The sequence below is a fragment of the Macrobrachium nipponense genome, chromosome 15, assembly GCF_015104395.2.
Source record: "Macrobrachium nipponense isolate FS-2020 chromosome 15, ASM1510439v2, whole genome shotgun sequence".
Classification (NCBI taxonomy): domain Eukaryota; kingdom Metazoa; phylum Arthropoda; class Malacostraca; order Decapoda; family Palaemonidae; genus Macrobrachium; species Macrobrachium nipponense.
In genome coordinates this window covers 88,891,973-88,915,619 of record NC_087208.1, presented here as the reverse complement: position 1 = coordinate 88,915,619, position 23,647 = coordinate 88,891,973, and the positions used below count along the sequence as shown (strand labels likewise).

The 23,647-nt window shown below is 34.6% G+C and overlaps 1 long non-coding RNA gene across 1 annotated transcript in view; it reads left to right on the top strand.

The window, feature by feature from the left end:
• The first annotated feature begins 17,723 nt into the window (after positions 1-17,723).
• Positions 17,724-23,647, top strand: part of LOC135195096 (uncharacterized) — a 6,013-nt gene continuing 89 nt past the window's right edge. Inside the window, exons 1-3 of the long non-coding RNA XR_010310067.1 lie at positions 17,724-17,858; positions 21,951-21,997; positions 22,856-23,647. The exon at positions 22,856-23,647 is cut by the window's right edge and continues 89 nt beyond it. This is a non-coding gene — a long non-coding RNA (uncharacterized LOC135195096). The remainder of the gene's footprint in view (positions 17,859-21,950; positions 21,998-22,855) is intronic.

Below are 23,647 nucleotides of genomic sequence, written 5' to 3'. Positions count from 1 at the left end.
CTGAATCATCTTGAAAGGAAAACGGTTTTCTCGTTATGTTGTGGACGTGAGGCGGATCCCACTACTTTTTCTACTCTGGATCCATGATATTTTTTCCGCCGTCCCTTTCGCACCATTTATTTCCCGGTCACACTCCTGCTCTACGAGCTCTCCCGCCTCGGGAAAGGCGCTGCATTGTACGCAGGATACAACTGAATCACAAAACGTCCAGGAATGGTAGACGGTCGTTCGCCTCTTTTTCTATCGTAAATTTTATGCTCGGGTGTATTGCATTGGCATATTCTACGAAGAGGTCAGCATCATATTCACTTTTAGCTTTCAGAGAAAACGACTGTTTTAATACCGCGATTTTTAGGAAGAAAACTTTTACTGGACTTGGTACCAACTTTTATAGCTCACGTTTTATGAATTTTAAGTCCAACTCTGTTTCTACCCTTCTCCACCGAGCACTTGTCCTTACGTCGAACTGGGTCATTTTCCATAACGAAATAACATTTTTAATTGACTTTTTTTAACAATAACTGTTTCCCTGCTAAGCTAGTTTATAGGAAATTAGATCACCTTCGGAAAAAAACATTTCATTGTTAAACCAAAAGTTTTAACTGTCCCTAAAATGAAGTTCTATGCATGCTTTCCATTTACCAATGACATTAAATTTTACAAAAAGTTCAAAGAAATCATTCAAGAACATTTTCATGCCATAAACGTAAAATTAATCCCTAGGAACCCTTTCACCATCGGTTCCCTCTTTACCTCGAAGGAGCGATTATCACCTTATAAATGTCCTCTGGTGTTATTTATAAATATACCTGCCCTGAATGTCGAACAGGGACCTATGTGGGATCCAACAGCAGACTCCTTAAGGTGTGTATCGATTCTCATCGTGGCATAAGCTTCCGTACTGGCAGCAGGATTGCAAACTCGGAACACTCCAATATTAAAAATCACTCCAAAATATGTAAAACATATATCGACAATAAAGACTTCTGTATTTTAGGCCATACCACCAACCCGCACAACCTTGTTATTCTAGAATCGCTCTTTATTAAACAACTTGTTACGTCGTTGAACACCCATACATCTTCCTCCCCTCTGTATTTGTCTTGACTTGTGTTGTTTATTTATGTTTTTATGTTTACGTTTAGTTTAACGCTGTCACTCCTCTAGGTCGGTCCTTAACTTCTTTGTCCCGTAACTGTTCACTGCTGCTTTACACACATATAGTATATATATATATATATATATATATATATATATATATATATATATATATATATATATATATATATATATATATATATATATATATATATATATATATATATATATACATGCATACATACATAAATACATATAAATATACGTAGATAACCACAGGGAAGGTGAAAATTGAAGAACACGTACTAAGTACATTCATGTTTTACGTAACTTTTTTGGGACATAAATTACAGTAAATTACTAGACATATATATATATATAGATATATATATATATATATACATATACATATATATATATATATATATATATATATATATATATATATATATATACATGCATACATACATACATATACATATAAATATACGTAGATAACCACAGGGAAGGTGAAAATTGAAGAACACGTACTAAGTACATTCATGTTTTACGTAAACTTTTTTGGGACATAAATTACAGTAAATTAATAGACATATATATATATATATATATATATATATATATATATATATATATATATATATATATATATATATATATATATATATATATATATATATATATATATATATACATGCATACATACATACATATACATATAAATATACGTAGATAACCACAGGGAAGGTGAAAATTGAAGAACACGTACTAAGTACATTCATGTTTTACGTAAACTTTTTTGGGACATAAATTACAGTAAATTAATAGACATAAAAAGTAAACTTCAAAAAACAAAGATCATCAACAACAAGAATATCATTACTTGATATTAATGATACTTTAAAAAGTTAAAATTATTATCATTACCATATAATAAGTAAGGATACGTTAAAAGCGTTTGAAAACTCAAGCTGCAGTTAGTAGAACAAGCAATCGCTAAACCGTGACATTGTATTCCCCCCTATTTTATAGACAAGATACTATCCAATTTAAAAACAGGACTAAGATTCAGAGGTTGATTCTTAAAATGCTTAATACAAGCAGATCCAGTTATGTTTCTTTTAGTACCAGTATTAAAAAAATTATGTCAGGTGATTTTTCCGGTCTATACAGTGGTTAAAATCATTCATACACACAAATAAAGCAATTATCAATTGACCTGTTCGAACTAATACGGTAATCCAGTTGTTTACCAGTTTGACCAATATTTACTTTGAGATCGAGCACAAGGAACCGTGTAAACACAACCACAGATTTGTTTTGTTGAGTTACGAACTATGAAATTTTGAACTTTTTATGAATTCCTGAAAACATTTAACTTTCCGTAACTTTTGAATAAAAGAAAGTGTTATGGGAGTGTTAAAGTTTTTCCTCTCATAAAAAGTTCCTTATTCGTATCGGAATAAACAATGGTTCCAGTTTTCTTAGAGGTTTGTCAGTTAAAAACTTTGGGTATTTAACCTAATTCCCATACGTCATAAATTTTACAAAATTCTATTTCTGAGAACTCTGGACTGTTTAACTTTAATGGTCTTTAAAATATGCAACAATGAACTGAGTTTTGCACTGACATGATGATTCGAATAATAGTGGATGTGGGAACAGACGTTGGTAGGTTCCTGCAGACATCAAACACAGAGCTGCCATCCCTCTTACGTAATAAAGCATCTGAAAACGACAATATAAAATTATTTTCTTTTCCCTTCAATGGTGAATTTGATAGAAAGTACAGACTATTTAACTTCTCTAAAAAGCTGTTCAAATTATCGGATATGAGCCAAACGCAGCATATTATGTCACCAACATATCGAAACCAAAGAATCCCTTTAGGCAGGAAATGTTTTTTCTTAAAACAATTCTATATATGGGTGGGGGGTGGGGCGGGGGCGAGACGTGATGGGTGCGTTGCCCATTGCCATTCCAGACTTTTGAAGGAAAGAAGTTTATTTAGAAACTAGCTTATAATCTTCAACACATGATACTGTCAATTCCAAAATTCATTCAGAAGGTAAAATATGCTTTATTAAATCCTCAACTGGGACATTGGAACCCGAACCTCCCACATGGTTTAGAGGAAACACGACCAAGAGAAATGATCTTTGGGCAGTCAGGATTATCAACATTAAGTATTCTAATATACCATAATTGGACGGTATAGCTGCCCATTGTGAAAAAAAAACGCTTGATTACATCATTTCTTTTTAAGAAACATTTTAATTTCTTATTGAAACTGAAATTAGCAGCAGCTTGGGGATTCGTTCGTAGCTCTGAATAATATACTCATTCTTATCGATTAGACTTCATAATCTGTAGATCATCATAATTTCTTGTGCCATTATAACATTTAAATAAAGGCCCAAGGACACTAGTTGGTAACGTTTTAACATATACTGTAAACGAAATCTTTACATATATCAAGCGCATCACTAAACAAACTACTACTATCATTAAAGGAGTCGGCAATATCTACGTGATCATTATTTTCGTTGCCAAGTGTTTAAAATCCTTACCAAACTTCAGCCTGTTCATATATCTACAATGAACCCTTCAGCAGTGCGTCGACCAACATAAGCAGTGTTATATTCATCTCGCTTGTACTTTTGTACTTCCTGCAAATGAATGACTTCCTCTACTAGCCAATACTCTCGGTCTCCCTCTTAGTCCTCTCTCAAATTCCTAATCATTATAAACTTCCACTTACCTATCGTCCTCCATTCTCTCTTCATGGCTATGCCATCTACAGAAGCTAGCTCACCCCACCATCCCTCCCCCCCATTTTTTTAACCTATCCCAACTTTTGAATCTTCACTCGATCCTTTTTCCTTGGCCTTTCAATCCATCCTACTCTTCTTAAATTACGGAAACAACTGATTTCGACAGTTTTATCTTGTTTCTCTGATCTGCAATCGACATAGAAAATCACTTCTATAAAGAAGTTAAGTTAGTTCAACAATCCCTTCAGACATCTCGACTTTTCCTTTTCAAAGACTTTTTGTAATGATTCTGATGATTTCCTTCTCTCACATATTAAATCCCCTAATATCCCAACTTATAGCAAAATCCTTTATTTTTGAAGTAAAAAATAGATCTGAAGTGTTAATCGAGGTGTCAGGCTTTGGGTCTGGGTGATGGGCCTGTCACCTCTCTCTAGCTAGAAAACACATTTATAAGAAGGCGCTTGGAAGAGAGAGAGAGAGAGAGAGAGAGAGAGAGAGCGGGAGAGAGAGATGAGAGAGGGAGAGAGAGATTTGAGATTAGAGAGAGAGAGAGAGAGAGAGAGAGAGAGAGAGAGAGAGAGAGTAAGCGGTGGTTTGCATTAACAGATAATTAGAAGAAAGGATACAATTCCTTTCTCTGAAGGAGGTGGCAACATTATGTTTGTGTTTGTGCTGTATTTAATAGAAAATAGCAATTTTGTTCACTTAAATAATAGTTCTAACATGAAAAGTTTATGAAATTTTGGTGCTTCTAGATTTTGATCTATCTCAATCTATTTTTACTTTGATTAAACACTGTCTTAGTTTTCTTACTGTTTTTATTTATATCACTCTGACATAGTAATTTTAATACAGATTATAAATAGACAAAGGTGACCTTCCCTGCAATGCATATAAAACCCTAAACATTGACCAGAAAGGAAAGAAGACAAATTTGGAATATTACTACGTGAGGTAGAACCCATTCTCTTCTTCTGTTATGACCACAACACATTAAATGTTCAAGGCACCCTAGAGGTCGAGAGAAATATAATGTCGTTAAAGCGCACCTTTTCTCCATTAAGGGAAGTTTTGAAAAGGCTTCTATAACCAGCGCTCATGTTTATGATCATTTTGTGAGTAAGTCCTCTGCATTTTCTTTGAAGAGGTTTTTATGTGATTTTTATGTTACTCGTTCAGGGATATGATATTAAAATTGCTAACTATTTGTATATAAGTCAATCGACAACTAAATGATGTATATCAACCTCAGTTTCACAACAAAAAATTTCATAACTGCCAGTGAATTACACTTCGCAAAGAATATTACTAGTAAGCAAATAACGATAATTACAGAAGAGTTTTCCAAGATATTATACCGGATATGATACAATACAAGAAAAAGTAAAGGCAAGTAAGAAAAAAGAAAAATGCTTAAAATAAAAAGTAAGTAAGAAAAGGAAAAATGCAAAGAGGAATTCAGACACTTCATAACAGTGAAGAACAATATGCAAAACACAAGATGGATCAAATTACTTGGTGAAATTAAACCCTTTGAAGATGAAATGGATATCGGTGAACACAAAAAGAAAACTGCCACAAAGGAACCCAAATGAAGAAACAAAGAGGTTAACGAGAGGAAACAATACACAGCGCGAACGGAAGAATAATAGAAAGTAACAAAGAGAGGCGAAATTAAATAATTACTTTAAATGAAAAGCTGAATGATCAACTATATAATGAGGCAGATGATTACTGAGAGAAATATCAATGGATATGAATACAATAATGTAGTTAATAAATGATATATTGTATCATAAATTACGCAAAGTAAAATAGAGAGGGTAAATTGGGAACATTAATTAAACCAGTGATGACTAGATGAAAAAGTGAAAAATTTAATCCTTTTTCGTGTTCGGAAAACATCAGATCATTCGATTTTGGGGATTTCATTAAGAAAAAATTCTATTGTTTTTAACGCATTTTCTCATTTATTTATGTTTTCTTATTGATCCTTATGTACACGTATCGGGAGTCGAAAGCTGTTATTTTAGTAGCACAGTGATCTCCTTCCTAAATACTAACGTCCATCTTCTCCATCCCCAGCGGTATCCCTAAGCTAAGGGGTCGGTTGCCATTTGAAGCGTTTTTATACAAGGATTCCATCGGAAACTTCTTCTCGCCACTTCGAGACTTTCTCCAGATTACTTTCCTTTACTTTATCAAGCCATCTTCATCATCTGCTTCCCTCTCAACCTTCAACCCCCCCACAGGTCACCACCCCCTCCTCACAACTTCCTCCTCACTCGTCATTACCGTATGTCAGTGCCATTGCAGTTTCGACTCTTGTCTCATATCAATAATCTCTACCTGAGCTTCTCATTTCTTCATTTTTGAGGCTCTCTCGCAGCAAGAATTTTAAATTAGTAGATTCACATCAACCATGCATCTGATGTCTAGGCCAGTCCCTTACGACGCTCCTGGTTGGCTGTTGATAAGCCAATCACAGGGTTGGAAACTCTTAGTCTCTCTTGAGAATTCACATAGCCAGGATGTATGTTCCACTTCTCCTGAGGGATACTTTTAAAAGACGCATCCCTCAGGAGAGGTGGAATATACATCCTGCCTATGTGAACTGTCGAGATAGGCTGAGTTTCCTGCCCTGTGATTGGCTTATCAACAGCCAATCAGGAGCGTCGTAAGGGACTGGCCTAGACATCAGATGCACGGTTGATGTGAGTCAACTATAATGTCTATCACTGTATCTGAATATAGGCCCAGGTTCCAGTGATAAACGTTACGCCTGCAGACTTAAAAAAAAAAAAAAAAAAAAAGTGTCTAGATCATTACACGTTCTCTCACGAAATTAAACATGGATGCCATGCTTAAGTGGTTGATGTTACCCACCCATCCGGAACTCTAATCTGTCCCAGCAAGTAATCATAAATAGTTTACACTTGCATATACGTGGTATAATAAAAAGAATTGCCTTGGGAAAAAAGTACTAAAAACTCAATGATAATGTTAAGGTTGTTTCGTCTAATGGCTGTCTGAATGTATAAAGAATCCGGTGGATTTGTCCTCTTGGACGACAAAAAGGATAGTTTGTAAAGAAGACGAAACCTCGACCGCAAATTAATTGATGCTCAAGGCCAACAGAATTTTGTTGGCCTTGTTGATGCTTTAAGAAACTCCAATGGCGTAGTGTGTGTAGGAGATTTTGACACGATACTAATGAAACTTCTGTGAAGGTGGTTGAAGCGTATGGCGTTTTTTTTTTTTTTTTTTTTTTTTTTTTTTTTTTTTTTTTTTTTTTTTTTTTTTTTTTTTTTTTTTTTTTGCATATCAAAGCGTGAAAAAAAAAATTGAAATGATAGCACTTTGCAATTTTGGAAATATAATTCGTTTCTCCAAAGTACTTTATATTACCAATATACAGACTTCCATTCTCACTTTCTGATATCATAGTTACAGTGATTACAGTTATAAAATGCAGACATTTTTCATGCCTTCCTTTTCCATTACTAAAATTCTCTCACCTTTTTATCCGACAGCTGTAATGGTCTCTCCGTCTTTTGAAAGACTTTAGAAAAAGTGAAGTCGCTCTATGTTTATAAATATCGTATTGCAAGAAAAAATTTCACTCCATTCAAACTGGACAATAAATAACGAATTTCAAAGATAAAAATGAATTTGGTTTTTATATATTTTATATTTCAATAGAGCTGCGTATTACGGTAAAAATTCAAAACCACTGCTTTCAAACAACAGAATCCGTTACCAAAAAAGGGATACGTGTATTACTAAACTTCTTTTGTTCCTCCCAAATGCTTGAGTAATCGCCATGAGATTCGTAGTGTATATTTGGCATAAGTTCTCAAAGTTCATTATATGAACTCCAATTGTACGGCAGACAAAATGCCCCTTAGTTTATGTTCCAGCTTGAGTAATAAAGTGCAATAAAAACTTCTCGCCTTACTGATGTCGTCGTTACTAACTATGCAAATGTCATTTTCAGTGAGTAGTAATATTAATCATACTTATATTTACTGGTGAGTAAAGGTGCCTGGCTCCTCAAAGGAAAAATCAAGACTTTGTTTTCTCAAACTTCTCATTTCTATGTCTAAATAAAATCCAACTTACTGGCCTCTGTATTTTATTAATAAATGAGAAATGATACATAGTTTCTTGGAGTTACATCAGTAACGACAAAGAACTGAACTGTTAATAACTTCAATAGCTAGGAAACTTGCTCCATATACTACATAGCGTTAGCGAACGCTGCAATGAGTGAGCCTGTAGTTGCTATTCCTTGATGATAGGCGAAGAGTCAGATTATAATTCTAGAAAACCGTAACAATATCCGCAACAGGAAGAAATAGTATTAATAGTACAACGATTATTTATAGCAACGATGAACTAAACAAAAACTTCTTTCAGTTTTCTTCTGAAGAATGAAAAAGAAACCCACAAAATCACTGTGTAACGTGTTTACTTCTAAGTATTTACATTTAATTTTACTCCACACTCGAGTACTTTCAGGCCATATCTGTGGCCCATTTTCAAGAGATGAGTAGGTTGTCAGCCTGGGTCAAGTACTCGAGTGTTTAGTAAAATTAAATGTAAATACTTAGAAGTAAACACGTTACACGGATTTTGTGGGTTTCTTTTTCAATATATATATGCTATATATATATATAACGTTATATAATATATTATATATATACATATAAACGACGATAATCTTATCTACTAATACTGATAAACTAAAAGAAAAAAAAGATCTGGTAACCAACAGCAATGTTCCAGCTCCACCTCCTGAATCCCGCCCTGCCTCATCACGAACTTTCGAAACCGTAATTCCCGAATGCTCGACTGCTTTATGACGGTGCGGAATTGAGAGGACGATAAATACGGAGTTTCAATCAGCCCTCGAAGTGAAGGATTGACTTTGCACTCCAGTCGGGTTAATGGAGGCCATAATAGTTTATTCGACTTTACTGGATATTATATCGTCCCTTCATTTAAGCCTCTTCCGAAAAGTCAATGAAGACAGATTTTTTGGTCACTGAATTTGTATTATTCTACAATAGTTATTTGATTATATATAAATCAACGATGAAATTTGGCGATGTATAAAAATGTACTGTCTGTTCAATGTTATTTGCTCTAAAAAGATTCATTTTCATGTTACTTAATCTGAAGTTGAGTCACTAGAACTATTGAGAGAATTTGCTACTCTCATTAATGATCTTTTAAAAACAAGGAATCATAAAGAATGGGGCACACATCAATGGTCACCAAATATTCTCTCTTCATTTAATGCTCACTTTCTGAACACGCTACAAAACAAAAACGTGTACAGCATAAAGAGTGAGCCATGCTATGACATTTACTTTTCTGAGAGTCAATTTGGGTCTGAAGTTTATCTGGAAGTGCATCTAACATATCTTGGACATAACCGCTGAACAATTTAATCCAACGTTCTTGATAGATAGATGGATATATCTGTCATACTTGTAGCACTCATACAAACTATATTAGTTATAAAGTTTATTCACACTTCAACAACAGTAATGTCTAAATTTTAACAAAGTTAAAATCAAATGAACAAGTATAGAGCAATATAAACAGAAATGAAGTGTAGGACGTAGATATACAATTTTACTGGTCCTGAGACATCCGTCTCAAGGGAGGAAGATTCACACAACAACTGGGTAATATAAGAGCCCCGTCCAGATTGCCTCGTCTCACCTCTCGCATAGTCTGTAAAATTCACGGCTTCACTCTGCGCCCCAGGCATGTTTACTGCTCCTCTGTTCAAGATGCCAATCGGCATGCATTATGTGCGATATGGAGAAATAAGTGTTGTTTCTATATGTGTAAGAGTGTCTTGAAAGAATAGCTGACATTCGTGTTGTGTCAAAGACACGAACATGAGTATTTATTTATTATCACCATACAAATAAATTGTTCAAAGGTTATATCCTAACTCCCTGATGCTCTTGGGCATTTATCATATCTAAAGAGATCACCTACAATACCGAGTGAACTACTATTACTTGACTGCCACTAGTATGTTGATAGTAAACTATAAGACACTGAACACTTTGCTTATGTGAAACATTCAACCCTTGTTTTTTTAGTTACCGTACGATTTACTTAATTGCTACTGGCATTTTGATATCGAATGGTGCGGCCTTGAACAATAATGCGTATAACATTCTCACACTGAGCAACTAGACCTGCCAACTATGACATTAGAACTACGAGCATTTTGAAAATAAAAGAAATGTCCATGAAGAGCGATGTATTCAACATTTTCTGTTTATTTTTGACTTTACACTCCAACCACGAGATGAAATACTTTTATCAGCGCTAAAAGATGTCTATTCTAGTTAGATGCTTGATCCACGTATGTAAATGTAAATAAAAAAAAATAACGTTCTTAGGTAAACGACGTGCAAAGAATATTTTAACGGATTGTTATTTTTTCACACACAATATTATATATTACCAAACCATTCTTACTGAAAATTTACGATCTTTATGAATAATAATAATAATAATAATAATAATAATAATAATAACAATAATAATAATAATAAAATAAAATAATAATAATAATAATAATAATCAAGTGGAATAGTCTAAAGTCAGGTTTTAGCCTAAAACTTCGTCATTCGGCATTTGGAGTTTTACTGATAAAAGCTGGAAATATAATAGCATACCAAGTAAATGAGCGCGCGCGCAAACACAACCCATATATCATATATATATATATATATATATATATATATATATATATATATCATATAGATATATATATACATCATTATTGGCATTCATGTGAAAAAATGATACTTACGATAGTTTCCACCACCTCCAGGAGACTCTCTCTCCTCTCTCTCTCTCTCTCTCTCTCTCTCTCTCTCATCTCTCTATAATACCTTAAAGTTTTTAGATTATATATATAGTATATATATATATATATATATATATATATATATATTATATATGATATATATATATATATATATATATATATATATATATATCTAAAGACTTAAGGTGAAAAAGAGGAGAGAGAAAAAAAAAAAAGAAGGGAGAAGAGAATAGAAAGAGAGGTGGTGGGAAGAATTTCTTAAGATTTTCCCTGATCTACCTTAAAGGTGAGAGAGAGAGATAGAGAGAGAGCGTGGTGGAAGATTTTTAAGATTTTCTGATGATCACAATTTAGTAAGAGAGAGAAAGAGAGAGAGAGTGACCTCCATTTTACCGTTGGCGCATTTTACACTTACAGAACATTCTGGTAGTCAACTGTCATTCATTAAATGAATCTATGTTATAGTTATCTTAACAATGAGTAATCATACATAAATCACGAGCGGAGGCCTACTACGTATCATTTGCGATCTCATCGTTCGTCGCTTCAGGACCCATCATAGAAACTGTGACTGACATTTAGACATTTTGAAACTGTACTGGTTACCCGTCTCAAGTAGCGGCATGGGATTTTTGTTTTTTCTTTAAGCCCAACACTCCGTGGTAAAAAGGAAGTGAATTTTTCCCAAGCTATTGTGTGTAAAGTAAAATTCTGTCTTTTAATAGCTTAGCTACCGTGAATGATTCGGTAAAAATGTTTCATCAAGATCATTTAAAACGAAGTGAATGGCGTGAACAGTCATTTCTTCCCAGATGCCATAATTATCTTTAGCTGCTGTCAACTCAAAAGAGTGAGTTGCATAGTTTTCAACCTAAAAGGTTACTTTACTGATCTGGTGTAATTTGGTGTCTGTAATGCACCATGACACGGAAAAACACATTTCATCAATGTGTTTGAGTGCCGACATTAAAGTGAGGCCATAACGTTGGTAGTAATGAAGATGACAACGTTGCGAAGAGCCATGGAAATACGACGGCTTATATTCTAATTAATTAATAACGGCTACCATTAGTATAAAATCACAGGTCTACTTCCAAACATTGATACATTCTGAATTTGCAAATACAACTTTAAAGAACACAATTTATTGGAATTTCTGATGCCGCAAATTTCTAGAACGTAATATTTTCATTAGTGTTAACTAATGGTCTAGCAACGTTTTAGCGATGTGGTTTCCGTGAATTTTGTTTTTGGTAGTACTGTGCTTTGTTTTTGCTTTTGTTTTGGTCCTAAGCTCCGTTGGTTTTCATGGCAGAAACAACAGCAAATTACTATGTATTTCAGGAAGTTTGTGTCACCGTTTTTTGCGAATATCTTTCAAATGAATTGATAGATCGGTGTGTTCCTTTGCAGGAATGTGCTTCCCACCCTCCCCTCATTTTTGGTAATAAATTCAATTTCCAAATTCAGCTTTTTCAGGCACCTTGCTTTTGAATTTGATAGGGTAGCCAACAAACTGAATAACGCTTTCGGACATACGAGCTTGGGTAGTGCTGAACTTGTCCTGAGCATCTACTTATTTAGTGAATAAATTTTTCAATACCCCAACTTTCCTCTTCGACCCCACCATTCTCCTCCTTGCCTACCCTTCCTTGACGTCATTACACCCAAAGCGTTTGTTACTTTCTTCATGAATGTGATAAATTGGGTTAAAATCACAGCGACGACACAATTCCTTCTCGTAGTTACTGGTACACAAGTGATACACCGTCGCCTTAACCGACATTTCATTCATCAGCTACAAAGATTTCGGAAAACCCTAAATTCTGTACAATCATGTAGGTCGTTAGCTCATTTCATCCTACATTGTTCAGTTGAAAAATTGCAATGCTAGTACGTGCCTGAAAACATTTCATAACATAAAAAAAATTGCAAAAACAGAGCGAAAGATGAGTTGAATACAGTTGAATATAGTATTTAGGACTAAGGCCAAACACTGGGACCTATGAGGTCATTCAGCACTGAAAAGGAAATTGCGAGTAAAAGGTTTGTAAGGTGTAACAGGAAGAAAACCTCGCAGTTGCATTATGACTCAATTGTTAGGCGAGGGCGGAAAGTACGATGGAAGAAAGTGATTATGAAAGGAGGTACAGTAAAAAGAATCAAAGGGGTTGCAGCTAGGGGCCGAAGGCACGCTGCAAAGAACCTTAAGTAAAGCCTACAGTGCACCACATGAGGTGCACTGAAGGCACTATCCCCTTACGGAGGAGCGGAAGATGAGTGGGGAATGGATGAAAAGACAGACGGGAAAAGAGGTCTAAAGAATGACAAAGGGTCGGTGATAGATGGGATAAGTATCCCAAGAGTCCTTATCCGAACGAATTCGTAATTCTTGATTGACTAGGTCTGTTTGTCCTAAATTTCAAGAGTAAAGTGCCTTTAAAATTTGTGTTTGGACATGGAATGAAAGAAAAAAATTAGAAGAAGGGTGTGAGAAACCCTGTTTCAACGTATACCATACCAATCAATCGATTGGTTTGAAAGATATTGGAAAAAAAAACGAGAACTCAAATGAAATACATAGTAGCGAGACCCTCGATTTGAATTGTTTTCCGAACGAAACAAAAGAAACCAAAACCAATACACTGATATGTATCAAGATTATCCTGGATATGTATCACTGGGCCTTAATGACTTCAGCTGAAAGAATATCTTTTATTCATTTTATTTGTGGTATTTCATTTTGAATAACAATAAAGCATAACCCTAAGAAAAAATGATCGGATAAGTTAAAAAAACTTACATCTTATCACTGATATCTCGAACTATATACGATATTGTAGATTTGGGTTAGAAATGTTGTCAAGCATGTTTCGTGAGTTGGTGTAAGAGTAGCTTCTATCGTCTCAAGTCACTTCCTTTATATGTATATTAGCGATAGCTATATTAGCGATAGCTGCTATCCCAAAGAAATGTATGGTAAAGTCAAAGCTTTTGCATATTCGTTGAAAGCTTTCCTAATCCACTTTAAGTCGACTTGGAAGGCGTGTTTACAATATTGCACATTAAGTTGGTAAGTTTTATTTTGTATTTTGATATTTGTTTGTTTTATGATTTGGTTGAATTAATTGTTAAATGATATTGATCTTACTGATCTGAAGTTTTGTTAATATTACGTACGTTTTCTGTAAGTATTGCGGATTCACAAACCAGTACGTGTGTATAAATAAAGTGCAAATAAAAGTAAAAATTATCATTCAAACACACGTGATTCAACAATCGGTGAGAGCGCATTATTATGTAATGAGGGCTTTTGGTCTCGTATATTCTTTATTCGGATACATTACATTTTTGAGCTGTAACTGCTATTCTATTGTTAAGAGTACTTGTGCTTTTAGCCCACGAGAGAAGGAACAGGCACATCATTAGGGCCAGCATTACACGCTTCCTTCATCCCATACAAGATTTTCCAAGACATGGCCGAGTGCCGTTTGAATTCTTCACTGGGAAAATATAGGAAAGAAGAGAAGGAAATGAACTTATACATTCCACGAATTCCTTTTAGTATTAGTGAAAGAGTCACTGTGCGTTCGATAGTACTAGTGGCAGTGGAATTGTAGATTCCCCCGTTTTGATGACGCTTCTTTTATTACTTAAAAAAGGTTTTTCTTGAGGCTGGCTGAGACGAAGCCATTACCGAATTCAAATTGAATATATAAGGTAAGAAATTAGAGCTTTCTCTGTTCGAGAATCTTTCTAGACCTGGTTTCCTTTCAGTACAAAAACTAATGAAGACTACCCTTAGTATGGTGAACATGTGACACTGAAAAGGTTATGAGAAAAGAGTCAGTCTTTCAGTTTCCTTTTTAATAAGAGCGCAAAATACGCAAAAAAAAAATATGAACAACAGAGACTGAATAAAGTTAAGGTTGCAACTCCAATACAAGTAATATCATTCAGTGATGTGATTAGCATTACTTGATGATTTTCAAATGTTTCATTAACTCCTTAAATATGACGAACTTGTAAGTGAGGACAACAGAATGTTAAAATAAAATCACCGAGCAAAATCAATATTAACGACTTCTAATAAAGATGATAATATAAACTAAGTTTTCAAGTGTGTGTAGTATCTGTCGGTAAATACACGCAAAGAAACAATGTACAATTATGCGTTTTGCTGGTATTCAAGACCTACTTAAGCTTATTATTTGCAGTAATATCCAGGATCAATAGATATAGAGACCTGCCTTCCACATTGATGTCTACAAAAATGCTGATTAGTTCTCCTTTACAGAAGGGGAATTCAGAGGGACTCTGCCTGACTTCATAACCTGACTGCAATCAGAGGCGCACAGATTCTACTCACTGAAGTCACCCTCCTCTTTTTCTCAGAAAAATTTATAATTTATTCTCTATGACTGAAGGGTCAATCTCTCACACTTTGAAATTTGTATTATGGGAGCCTAAGATGACAAAATGTAAGAAGTCAGCTGACAAAGAACCCTGTTTTACCCTTTCCGAAACCAAGTGCTTTGTGGCCTTGGATAAACACATACAGAATATATAAAGGAAAAAATCTTCAGTAACTTGCCCCTCTGGTCTAATTGTAAGTCAAAAATGACCTTCAAAATTTATGTGGAATAGGAAAATGAGATCAAATATTATTTCTTGTTACGGAATTGACGAAATGTAGGTACTAGAATTCACTGAGAGTTTTCGTTCCTTTGCAGATAAAAGAAAAAAATGCAGAAAACTTCTGTGTAGGTTTTTTTCCTCATTTATGGTGGGTTGTACTTTACTCTAGCAAGTCTATTTTCAAAGCACGATGGACTTTACCATTTATTTGCTTAGCAGGATTTATGTAACAACGTGTTCCTTATTAAAGAGCTCATTATGAAGAACCAAGCATCCACAATAAATCAGATTGGAAAATTATAGCACGGTGAGTAAACACCAAAACCCCCAAAAAGAGAAAACAAATAAATTATCGATAAAAAAAACCCTTCATCCATATCGTCTTTTTCACTCAAAACAACAAAGCGCCAAGCTATGAATTAGGACGAAGCAACATATTAAAATTCTACGTCCAGTCATGTTTCCGCTCTAGCATCTCTCTGAAGGTGCCAAAGTTTCCACTAACTTTGTAATAAAAAGAAAAGGTAAGGTAACGTACTTTAATACTTCATTCATGTCTCAGAATACGATAGGTTTGAAGTGATGAAAAGGTAATTCTTAAGTTCACACACAACACACACACACGCGCGCGCGTAAACTAAGCAATGTTGTCCTTTCGCTAAGAGAACATATTTTAATTGTTAGATGAATTGTTTTAAGATATACTTTTGGGTTTTGAAACCTTCGAACTGGTTGTAAATCATTTTAAATAAATGGGTTGTTACAGTAACTGACTTTCCTGTATTTCAATGAGCAATGTATATCTAACTGATTATTTGATTTTTCTGCTTCTTATATTTTGAATTTGAATGTACTGCTCACTTTGCGATAGTTAATAAACAGCTCCCGATTACGGGCGTGGAGGCGAAATGCTGAGCTAAAAGGAATTCTGCTTTGGCTTTACTCCTGTGACTACAACCTCATATATATATGCGTGTGTTCTTCCTGTGTGTTTGTGTTTTCATATTTGCATTACACATTAGCCAATTTCATTCACGTTTTTCTTATTCTCATCAGGTCGAGACACTATAGTTGTGGCCATCTGGGGAACCCCTTCTGAAATGAAACCCCCTAAACCAACGAATGACACCGATCTCGGTCAAAGGCAAGATGCCAGATTTTAATGACGGTTATTAGTGTTGCACAGCTAAACCAAATACCCTTAATAGTATATTAAGGAAGCTAATACTGGTATGATTACAACACAATGAAGAGCTTTATGACGGTTCTGCACTACAATGACCTCATTCAGTTATTTTTCGACGATTTCATGATATCAATACTGAAAATCAATTCCAGAATGTCACCAGGAAATCACGTCCAAACTTCCGATTAAAATCGGTAACTTGATTTTCCACATTAAATTTGTTTTTTTTCTGTAGTCAATATCATCAAACCGAGAACCTGATGATGACTCACTGTGTCTAGTTCTCATCTGACAACAGCAAACAGTCTTCCAATTTGTAACTGAAGATGGTTTGCTATGCTCTTTGTCTCGTTCGAACTGGATATGGCAACTTTAAACTAACCTACAGCGCCTAGGACACTTTTCATCGTTCCCTCACTTGTACTGTAGAAATGTCTAAACCAATTAAAAACGCGGTGTAGTATTTCACTTTTGTTTGTGAAAGCCGAGCATTGCTAAATAATACTTTTCTCTTCTACTCTGCCCGGTAGTAAGAGTGAAGTACCACTTTGGCCGCTCTGCTTTTCGTTTATTTCCTGACTAGAATTCAAAGTCTGTTGTGATAAAAGTATCAAAAAACTCTGGGGAAATCTAGATGATAAGAGGTTACTGTGGCTATTTGTAATACAGAATTTATATAACAGATATTAAACTAAACGTAAAAACCCATCGTAATGTTACAGATACAGGTGATTCTCTCCCTCACTCTCTCTCACACATGCATACACTTGTTTACCAGCCATATACATAAAATTATCAACTCATGCCGCTTGTTGGTATATGTAAAACGAACCTGTACAAGCTCAACTCAACTCGGGTGACCTATCGTGTGTGGGTTCGATTCATACCTCTGGAATCTATCCATTTCCCTGACGAAATCGTGGAGAAAATTATTGTGACTATTACATCCCCCCATCCATGTGCTTGGAATTTGCGCTTCAACCAAATTCATTGAACGTGGAGTCAGTTATTAAAAACTAAAATTCAGACGACATTACGAACGAGGAACAGAATTTTACTTCATCTGTGCAAAAACGAATAGATAAGATTAGGCTTCTATTATCTCTCGCTATCTTAACACTCGTAACAGTTCTTCTCATTACCTAGTATTTATGTCACCTAGAAAACAGACCACTATTGAAGCTCCTGTTTATTCTACTGGTGACGCTTTTACCATGGAGAGCCAAATAGTGAAACTATCTTGTTCTTTTTGCCAGTCTTGTTGCTGTCAAAGGATTTGTCATCATAAACTCAGGTAAGTTTTGTTCATGAGCGGCATTTTACCAGAAAAATTACACATAAGTTAACAGGACCTAAAGATTAGTTTTCGATTAAATGTTTTTAAAATGCCCTTTTATTGCTAGTGCCAATGAAAGACCTATTGTTCTCACTGTTAAAAATAAGAAGTCTTCAAATTTTGAAATCTGTTATTGGTAATGAAACTTTAGGAATTTTTGTGCGTTTTTTCTTCTGCATTAACAATTATATACTTACAACTTCTAAAAGTTCAGAAGGGGAGAAAAATTCTCTTTTCTGACCATTTTCTTAGAATAGCTCCCAATGTAGCTTCCACGCAGACTCTTCTCATTAAACATTAAATTATCTTCTTAATACCACTACAAGCCATTTCACCACGTTTCAAGCAGTAAACAACTCTAGTGAAGCGTTCTTCCTCCTTCATGCGATCCTATAGGATTAATTCCTTCGTAATTTCTAAATATTTTAACATATTTAATTTTACTCTGAATACTAAGTTAATAATTCACTCTTTTTAGGTTATACACGCAGGTAACAGAAAAGCAAACACATCCAATACAGGGTGTAACACTATACTCGGTTTTTTTCCATCTGTCCACCCGCCTGTGGTGTTTGCGTATGGTAACACTGCGTCCAGGGCTTTAGATAGTTGCATTCAGCTTACATTCAACAATAATAACAATATCCTATTTCGAATATTAACGGTAATTTGCATACAGTAAATATTAAAACAAAACTTTTCAGTTGCAACTGTACACCCAGATACCTTTTATTTACCTTTAAAACCTTACACATAGCGTAACTATTTTAAGCCCGGACGCAGTGTTACCATACAAAAACACCACAGGCGGATGGACAGATGGAAAAAAACAGAGTATAGTTTATGCGAATATTCCACGAAATGAAAGAAAAAGTCATTCTAAGCAGAAAATGTCCTATAAACATATACATTTTAAGGCTTCGTGTGTCGGTGTTGTGAATTTTTTAAATAAACGTTTATCCTTAACATTGCTCTTCGCCAAGATTTCGTATGCGATTTCTGAGTAGTCATGGATATGGGGGAAAGATTGATGGGGAAAGACTGATGACGTGCATTAAGCAACTGGATTGCTAATCTTTTAATTAAGATTGTTTTTGCAGAATAGTGAAGAGTAAACGACTTCATTGTAATCTATTTTCGATATTTGCTTAAAATATCCAAAAAGTAGTGTAAATGTTGCTTGGGTAACATTTACTTGTGATAGTTGAATTCTACGCAATCTGTCTGCTGCCTAGTAATGGAATTGTTTTGAATCAGGGAGTCAGACTAGGCCTACATCTATGCTGAATGAGTGACAGTGACGATAATCATGATGATAAGGATGCATGTAGGAAGGATACTGCTCTTTGAAAAATATCATCTTGCGGTTACTGTATGAATGGCTACCTTTGGCAGGAGAGAATGAGGAAAGTTGATTTTCTATAATTGTTCCCATTCTTTTTCATTTGACCGAGATTAAGTGTTTTTATAGGGTTTTTGTTTTTTTCCTTTTCATGGAGATGGAGAGGTTCCTGATCAGTAGGTAATGAATAGGGCCTATCTTGATGGATGGAGATTTCGCTTCGGCTGCTTCTTTTCTTTATCGGAGCACCATGAAATACCATTGACGGAGAGGGAGAAAAGTTTCAATGATGCATGTATTTACCCCTCTCTGTTCAGTATCTAAAGAATAAACTTGATGATTTGGAAGTAATTTATATTTATATTTATATATAATATATATATATAATATTTATATATATTATATATATATATATATATATATATATAATGTGTGTGTGTGTATACACATATAAAATATATATATATATATATATATATATATATATATATATATATATAAACATATATATATATATATATATATATATAATTTTTATTCATTATATATAGCACTTAATTGTATTCCGCATAAGGAAAATTTACATTTCTATTTTACCTATGTAGACTGCATTGTACATTTGAATTGAATTGCAAATGCTTCTGTAATAAGTGTAAGTGCAACACTGGGAAAAAGTGAATCACAACCTGGGTGAAGCAAAGGAGGTAGCAGTTTGAAGACAAAATAAATTTCATTGGAATGAAAAAACCAATTGTTATTATGGAGGAATTTGATACACTTTTGCTTACCTCAGTTGCCGCAATGAGTAGATGATATCCGGAAAAGGACGAAAAAAAAACATAAAATATGAAAGGAGTAACTGAGTTACGTCTGAATGCTTTTCAGATATTTGGGAAAAATACTTGAAATTTATTGGGAACTAGCTTGCACCTCTGGGAAAAGAACATCTTTTTGTCTAAGTGGAAACGTTTATCAGACAATCATTGATAAGAATCAAACACCGTAGCTAACTAAGTAACACTTTGGTATACAGATAATAAATAGGAGACACCGTATAATTCTGTACGAAAATTCCTCGTGAATAAGCAGATTAAACATAATTGCCCTATATCCCATTTTAAGTTTTCATAAACTGATTTTTGAACAGTGTAAATTTATTCATCTATTTAGAACTTAAATTATAATTATGAGGTTTGGTTTTTGTTATCATATATAATGCTATTGCAGCTATCAATAAACTGAACTACTTTATATCATTGCACTGGGCAAACTACTGGTCAACAGTACGTCCAATTTCTTAGGTGTAAATTGACAGGATAATTGCTGGCCTCGAGTTCAATGTTCTTTCCTAGTTTTATTTTTATTTTCCTCAAAGAGTCATTACAATTTCCCTGTTTGATTCCCAAATAATTTTTAATACTGTAAATGTGATTTGGAATTTGGCTTAATCATAACTCAAATGGCATTTTGATCAATACTGCTATTTAAAGGAATTATTATTTACTCGAATAATTTGCAATAATATGTTTTCATTTATGTTTTGCTTAAAAACCACATCTGTAATAATAACTGAAAACGACAGATACTAGTGTCTAATCCATAGTTTTTGAGGTCTCTGAGATGGATAGCGACACTCCCGATGCCCTTTAAGTCCAGGTTCAGCTGCGAAAGTAAGTGGTGGTAAGAAGGGATGGGAAGGGCACGACATGTAAAAATAACTGGAAATGACAGAAATCAGTGTCTCAGCCATAGTTTTTGAGGTCGCTAAGGTGAATGTTGACACTCCCATACCTTTCAATTTCAATTCAGCCCCAGTGGGGAGAGGGGTGAGAAAGGTGAGTGGGAAAGGGATGACATGTAAACATAACTGAAAAATGGCAGATATTAGTGTCTAATCCATAGTTTTCAAGATCGCTGAGATGAATAGTGACACTCGCGATGCCCTTCAAGTCAACGTTCACACTTGATTGGAAATGGTGGAGGGTGGTTTGTGGGGGGGGGCGGGGGGTATGGCCGATGAGAAGGGGTAAAAAATAAAATGTGAAAAATGATTCATATGTGTCTAATCCATAGGAATGGGGGTGAGAAGTGGTGATATATAAAATGTCAAAAATGCTGGGTAAATGTACCTGAAGCAACTATCTTAACAGGAGAGAGAGAGAGAGAGAGAGAGAGAGAGAGAGAGAGAGAAAGAGTTGATCAGTTGTCATTCACGAGTTTTCCTGGGCAGGGCTGGGTTTGTCAGCTAGTTTATATATATATCTATATGTCTATCTATCTATCTATCTATCTATATCTATATCTATATCTATATATATATATATATATATATATATATATATAGTATATATAGATATATATATAGATATAGATATGATAGATGATAGATATATTTTAGGTATTTATATATATATATATATATATATATATATATATATATATATATATATATATATATATATTTATAGATATAATTTATGTAGATATTATATATATATATATATATATATATATATATATATATATGTGTGTGTGTGTGTGTGTGTGTGTGTGTGTGTGCGTGTGCGCGCGCGTATGTGTGCGTGTGTATATATATAGTTTACAAAACTATATTATATAGATATTATATAAAATTTCCCTGTTTCCGGTCACTTGACCGTCAACTAATCAAAATAATATTTATAAACACTATTTTTCCTCATTTTCAGGTTATGCAGACAATCCAGTCCACGATGAAGCTAGTCTGTACCTCAAGGTAAAATCACTAAAATGCCCGCGAGTTCTCTTAATATATACCGGTATTGATACAAGTTTTCTTTAAATGTTCATCTTATTCAATGAAGACCATTTGGAGATATAAAAATACGACTGCCATTATATAGTAGAATGCTTGCGACCACATAGTAACAGCTATTTACATATTCAGTTTGTTGGTAAATTTTACTTTTTTTTTGAACATAAGGCGGTTCAGGTTCATGCATCATAGATGATTTTTATTTGTTCCATTTTGCTCGAGACGTCTTTATTATTTCGCATACTTTGTCTACTTCTATACTTAGTGAGCTCAGAATATCTCTCCCACCTCAGAGATGTGCCATTCCGATGGCTGACCTTGTCATGAGGATGTCAGCAATACAAGCTACCAGAAAAAGATTAATGTAAAGGCAACTTACTGATAGTGAAAAAAAAAAATAATAACAATCTAAAACAAGGTTTAAACATGTCTCCCTCCCTACTCCCCCCTCCGCTCCAAAAAGAAAAAAAAAAGGACAGAATATCAACGAAGAAAACAAAAAATAATTATGTACATGGACAGCATACGTGTGAAGCCAATGGAGAACTTAGATATGAAAATTTTATTTGAAAGTATTTATAACTCATCTCTGAACTCAATACCTGTAGAATTTTTAAAAGTCAAATTTTTGCCGATTTCAGGTGATCTAGCAATGAACACAAATAATTTTAGAAAAAGGGCGATTTTCATTATATACGTGATTGTGAAACATCGACAAATTAACGGTTATAATCCCAACACAGTCAAACTTATATCTAAACAAATTTAGAGCCAATTTATTTCATTTTTTACAACGATCTATATCTCCTCTTCGACTAGGACTGGCAAAACCTGGGGAACGAACTCAACATAGCGGAATGGCTGCAGAACAATGACATGTCCCACTACGACGTTCGTTCGAATGAGACAGGAGCCTTTAACGGCTCTGCCTTTGGCAATTGGAATCGATTCGGATATTCTTTATGGGAAGTTGATGGCAATAATGCCAGCGTTTCTGCGTATACCATTGAGAAGTTCAATGTGACATCAGATAACATTATTCTTATAGTCCCAACATACTACAACGTTCAATTAACCGGAGACAAGAAAATGGCACAGTGGACAAAGAAGATAAACAGTAAGGTATTACTGATGAACGCTACTCTCATCACGCTGTCCAGTACCGACGGATCTGGAATGGGTCAATTGGAATTCAAATCCAGCGAAAGCGGTAAGATGAGTGAGAATGAAACCCTACACACCACACAAAAGGACAGTGGCGGGTCCACCACTTGGCACGTTCAAAGGAATGGCGTCATCAACAGCTACGACAAATACACCAATTTCATTCTCTTTGAGGAAGGGAGAAGTAAAAATCAGGACAGCACTGAGGAAGCAACGCCTTCTTACAAGACTTCTTCCGTCTTAGACGGATTGTTAGAGGAGATATTCCAGTGGTCTGAACTGCCTTCTAATTGGAGTACCAAAACTACGGGTTATATCATGGGAAAAGATAACGTGAAAAGATTAAACACATCAAGTGAAGCACATTATGACTTTCCATCTCAGCCTTTTGCCTTGTCTAGGAATTCCAGCGGCTACATTTGGAATAATGTTCACTCGCTCAGTACA